Source organism: Copidosoma floridanum, unplaced genomic scaffold (genome assembly GCF_036245765.1).
Source record: "Copidosoma floridanum isolate Cflo_tuat_1 unplaced genomic scaffold, Cflo_Japanese_pri ptg000019l, whole genome shotgun sequence".
In the NCBI taxonomy this organism is placed as follows: Eukaryota; Metazoa; Arthropoda; class Insecta; order Hymenoptera; family Encyrtidae; genus Copidosoma; species Copidosoma floridanum.
This window is the reverse complement of record NW_028321896.1, coordinates 9,514,941-9,520,940: the sequence shown is the minus strand read 5'-3', so window position 1 is coordinate 9,520,940 and position 6,000 is coordinate 9,514,941.

Genomic DNA, 6,000 nt, shown 5'->3' with positions numbered 1-6,000 from the left:
AGTAGAGTTTACACGTGGAATTCATCATTCGCTGTGTAGGCATAATTTGTATTTTGACGTTTTTATGCGTGATTGTAAATACATGAATGTTAAAAAAGGACTCGAACGAGTGGGGAAGGGAGATATATTGGAAATTCCAGAAGAAAAGAGATTACAGAAGCGCCTGTATCCACTTAGACTCATTTCGGGGGAGAAAATATAGCAAAGGCAGCATAAATGTAGCCGATGTGCCCCGTGAGCTTTCTTTTTTCTTTCAGTGACACGAATTGTCCATAGGGCCGATCGCGGCACTGCGACTGCATGCGCCTATACTCTACTTTTTCTTTTTTTTTTTCTTTCTTCTCCTTGTATATATACATCCTCTCTTTCCCTCCCCCCCCCCCTCTTGCCAGCTCTCGTGAGCCGCGTCGCCGTGCCAAAAGCTGACTAACGGGGCCGTGCCGCGAATTTACCGGCGCCTCCGAGCGCTTACGTGTGTGCTCGGCTCACACCGAAGGGTGTATATAATACACACACACTCCAGGGGACGGGCGATCGTACAGCACACCACCGTCGCCTTGCACTAGAGTACAGCCGTGTTCTTGCTACGAAGTGGAGGTGTATACGCGTGTACGGGTGCCTGTACACACGAAGAGAAGAACAGGTCGAGGGGGTAGGAGAATGGAGGGGGGTGGGTAGGTAAGAAATTTGCGAGCCTTTTGGCGGAGTTTCAAGAAGGGTCTCGTTGCCCGCCCCCTCGTCTGGCTGTTTCTCGGTGGGCCGCGAGCGAGAAACACTAGCCTTTTTTTTTTTTTTCCCTTTTTCCCTGTTGCGCCCGACTTTTCTACTAGATTTTGTCGACCAACAACAACGGCTCGTTCGGCTTGTGTCTTCGTCTTGTTGCAGCTTCCCTCTCTTTTTCCTTCTTTGCTGTCCACTCGATTGGGATGTAGATTTGTTTTTTTTTGTTTTGTTTTGTTTTGTTTAATCCCAACTAATAACACAATAAGACTTGACGGTCACGCTCGGGAAAATCCAAAGCAACAGCGCAAGCTCGTTAAAGAGGGGTTATTTCTGATATGTGAACCCTTGCAGATGTATACGGAGTCCCGTAAAATGTGCTGTCGAGCTTGCGGGGAAAAGAGTCCGCCGTGTGTATGAATAACAAAGCTCTCTCTCTCTCTCTTGGGGAAAGAAAAAAAAAAACTTACTCGGGGCCAAAGGGAGAGAGAGAGGAGACGTCGTCGATGCATCGGATAGTTTACAGCCTCGGCTTCTCTCTCTCTCGCTCCTGATGCTGACGTCGAACCGCACCGGCAACAAAGAGAGAGAGAGAGCGACGCAAGTGTGCTGCATAAGCTTATTAAAGCTCGGCCCGTGCCTCCACAATATATACTGCAACGGGTGCAGAGCTCGTGTCTCCTTCTTCTTCTTCTTTGCGTCGAGCCCTGCAGGCGAGATCGGCCTACTGCCGGGCGCTGCCCTTCTCCCGCTCTCTTATTTGTCGGGTGATATACACACGGGCTCCGAAAAGACGGGAGAGACGAAGATGGGCGGAAGAAAAAGGGGCGAGGTATAGCGCCGAGCTCTCTCGAGAGACAATGAGGCCGCTCGCGAGTGTCGCCACGAGTGGGCGCAGCTCTTCACTATTGCCAACTCAGGCCCTTCAGCCCCGCACTGCTGCGGTATACATATATATACACGTAGCCCTGTTTTATATACATTCCTGCCCCTACACCCCCCACCTCCTTTGCTCCCATATTCGCGCCTATCTGGCTCTTTTTTCACCCCCTCCACTCTATTGTACACCCCCTTGCGTGTCTGTACAAGCACACGTAAGTCGATCCATACTCGTATACGTGTGTAGGTGTACCTTGTAGGACTCTTTTTTTTTTTTTATACATATAGGTACAGGTAGCTAAGGTGGCAGGGATCAGATTCTCCTGTGCGTGGCTTTGTTTCGTCAAAGTAACGACCCTTTTTTTATTTTTCACGTTCATGGAGTATAATGATGGAAAATGAAAATAAAAAAAAAAAGCGCAGGAGTGTCGAAAAAGTCTGGTCGATCTCTAAAATGATGGTGTGTTGGTAGATATGATTGTGTCTCGACGAGGTAAAGTGAGCGTCTTCAAAAAAAAAAAAAAAAAAAAAGTGCATTCATCAGCTTCCTATCACGACTCGGTTAAAAATTAGTGCGACCGTCATTGCATTTGAAAGCGTGCGCTCGTCTCGCGACACTTCCCCCCCCCCACCCGCGTTAATGACATTGAACAAGTCGTAATTAGCTTACCTTTGGCTCTTCTTTTCGGATTTCAGGACATTCGTGCGGTAAAAAACTTTCGATAAGATTCTTGATGTTTCAAAGGATCTCGCTAGACGTTGTAAAATGAAAAAAAAAAAAAAAAAAAAATTTTCTCTCGTGACTGGTATACGTATCCGTCTAGCGGGCAACTTTGTCTCAAAGACTCCAATTGGCCGATGCCAAAGAGCGAGGAATAACTCTCGAAACTTCGTGCATAAGCGTCGGTCTCTCGAATTTTTTTTTTTTTTTTTTTCCTCCCGAGAAAAAAAGTCCGTATCACGTCCCAGATGTACCTAGTAGGTTTAGGTGTGGAGTTTTTTTTTTTTTTTTTTTTTTTTTTTTTCGGAGGCAAAAAAAACATAAAAGTGCGGGGGTGGTGAAGTAGCGCAGGTTGTAAAATAAGGAGAAGAAGAAGAGTTCGCGTGTCGGCGAAGTATAACAAGAAAAGTGAAGACCGATAGGGGGTGAATGAAGAGAAAGAGAGAGAGAGAGTGCACGTAGGATGGGTGACAAAAGAAAGTCAGGCCATAAGAAGACCAAGAGACGAGGAGGGGGGGGGGGGCTGTGCAGCATACATATAGGCAAACGGGGTTGGCCCGAATAAAGAGGGATATCTTGAAAATTCGCATAGTTGGCGCGAAGTTTGCCTTCACACGTTCTCATATGCATGTATGTGTGTGGGTGTGGGTGAGTACGTGTATACACACGAGAGCCTCTTGGGCCTCTTTTCTTATACTTCTTCCGTCTTTTTTTTTTTCATGACGCCTCCCTCCCTCCCTCCCTCCCTCCATCTCATTGACTCTCGGTGTGGTCTCTTTATACTTTGCGAAAGCATCACGAGACTCCGACGTATTACCTGTTTACTTACTTCTGCTCTCCCACCAAGTAAGTATTCTGCGCAAAAAGGGGTAGTTTTTTGGGGCCGAGGGGAGAAGAGGGCTCACTTCTGTACCGTACTTTTTTTTCTATCAAAGCTGGAAAGTAAAATTGTTACAGAGATATGCTTCTTTAAAAAAAAAAAAATGTACACACCACCGTTTCTGGACTCGGAAGTTTTTTTTTTTTTTTTTTTTTTCTTTGCAAAATCCCTCATTTATACTTATACTGCTCGGCAAAAAGAGAGGCAGGAAAACCGCGAAAGACGTGCTATTTATCGTCATTTCCCCCTCGTTTAAAGTATTTTCGCACAGATTCATCATTTCGTGAACACTATACCGAGAACGAAATTGACCTCAATGATACCGACTTGGCGAGGTGCAATTAACACGGTAAAGCGCCATGCACCTCCAAAAACAACGTACAACAGATGGCCATGTCTCGTCAACGATTTGAAGAAAAAGAAAAAAATAGATTCATGAAAAAGATGACTCCCCAGCCCTCCCAATGGTACACATACAGGATTTCCTCGGCGTGCACCCATGTATGGGTATACGTATAGCGCATATCCTATCACTTTTTGCCGGATCGTCGAGGTCGTCGCAGCGGACGTTTCAGGAAAATCCTTCGTCGGACTCAAACTGAAAAGGAAGAAGGGGGGGGGAAAAAAAAAGAAAAATAAGAGTGAAGAGCAAAGACGGAAGCATCCTTCCAGCCATACGTGTCACGTAGTCCGGTGGTACAGCGCGTGTGTGCATGTGTTGCTCGCTCGACGAGCGTTCGTTCGTGAAACTTTTCTCAAAACTTGTCGCTTGCGATATTTATAACCAGCCCAGTGTGAGCCACACCCCCACACACGCGGGCGCATCATCAGAGTCGTACAACATCCGTATAGGCACGTGTAAAACTGCAAGCTCCGCGAAGCTGCTGCAATCCGTCGGATCGACACAATACAATTGCTCCAGTTCTTTGTACCACGATGTGCACGCACTTATACACGTGTACCTTATTGCCCCGGCTCTTCGTTTACATTTTAGCGGGTGGCTGGCTTTTTTTTTCTCCCCCAATGCTGAAGCTACACGTGGAGCCGGATAACGAAGACCCGACCCTTGACAGCTGAGCTTTCGGCTTTTCACTGCTATACGGTGTATACGTATATATACTTGTTGTCGCGGTTGTTTACTCGATCGGGTACATTGTTCACTTGATTTATCGGACAACGCGGGGTTGTTGTTGAAACGCCAAGGAAAAGTAAAATAAGAGTAGGTACATAGAATCCCCGTGTTTGGAATTGTGATGATTTTGCTGATTTTCACTTACACGTTAAAATAATTGCCGAGCTCGGTATAAATTTATCAGCACCATCCTTTGCGTGTATATATGCTCGCTTCTTGTGATCTATGTTTTATAATCACCTACACTTCACAATCAGCCTAAAAATATTATATATATATATATCAAAATTTCAAATGCATGCATCACGTGTACATTTCCTTGTCGGTCGAGACAATGCTGCACTTCGATCTTTGGGGCCCAACTCACGTGACCATGTGGTTACGTTTAACAACTCGTGTGATATTGTTCATTAATTTTTACCAAATACTCGTCAGACACTAAACAATATACATAACGTACGTCCAGTCCACTTGTATATTTAAAAAACTCCAAAACCTCACCGAGACACTTGGAACGACAAATAATTTTTCCGGCACCACTAGCCAATAGGAAGCTCATTCATTCCTCGAGCCCCCCCTGTACAGTAAGCCCCCGATAAATTAATCGCACCTCGCTGGAATCCCCCGAGCATCCAGTCCACCCGCTGCTCGATGATAACAATAGTAATGATGATGCTCGCGACCATAAATTAAGCCTTGCGACCCGATCCACCGTGTCAGGCCCCGACACCCGCGCAAAGGACAAAGGATGACGCCGAAACGTGAGGAGGATCTCTATTAAGACGTTATCCCAACGCGGCGTCTGATAAAACAGCGGCTTATCAGATCGAGATTGGGGAGAGAGAGAGAGAGGGACACTGGATTACCCGAGCTTTGCACCGATCATTCGACGGATTAGCGTGTGTATCTCTTCCTCCCTCGGCTCGGCGGGTAAGCCGCTTGAAAATGCAGGGGCGCGAGGGATTTTGGTTTCAGGCCCAAGTGAGTGTAGGTGCGTACACCCTTACCCCCCCCCCCTGCCTCTGATGGGGTTGGTGTTTGTCGCGGTCTTATCGCACCCGTGTAATTTTGGCGAGGGAAAACAAGAAAATTAACTGCTTGTCCGAAATATTTATTCTTCGACTTGCTCGCAAGTGTCTCAACTCCTTTTCTTATTCCATGACTTATGCGTCAAAGAGGGGCTTTTCATCTACATGCCGGGACACCCGATGGTTTCCACGCGCCAGACTAGCAAGAACTATAAAGTCACGGTTCGCTGGTCATTTTTTAAGTTGCCAAAGAGGTTCCCAATATATTTATACTGACAGACTTTGGGCGTGGATACTTTCAATTTTTTTTAAACATTGCTTAATGATTTTATTTTTTTTTCAACTGTAACAAATGTATTACAGTCTAAAAAAAAATGTAAAAAATGTGTACTTGCTTCGAGTAGTGATGAATAAAAAAATTTCTCACCAAAAAAACAAAATTCTTAGTAGTGAGTAGATGTCTTTTTCTTTTTTGCAGAGTAGCTAATCTGTAAATGTTTCTGTTGGTCAGCATTTTGGGGTACGTTTTAAAGGTAAACCAACAACTTTCATTAGAATTTTATTTCAATACTTTCTTTTTTTTTGAAAATTGTTCTGTAAATTATGTTGTTGGTTACTGTAAATCATTATTGCTACAGAA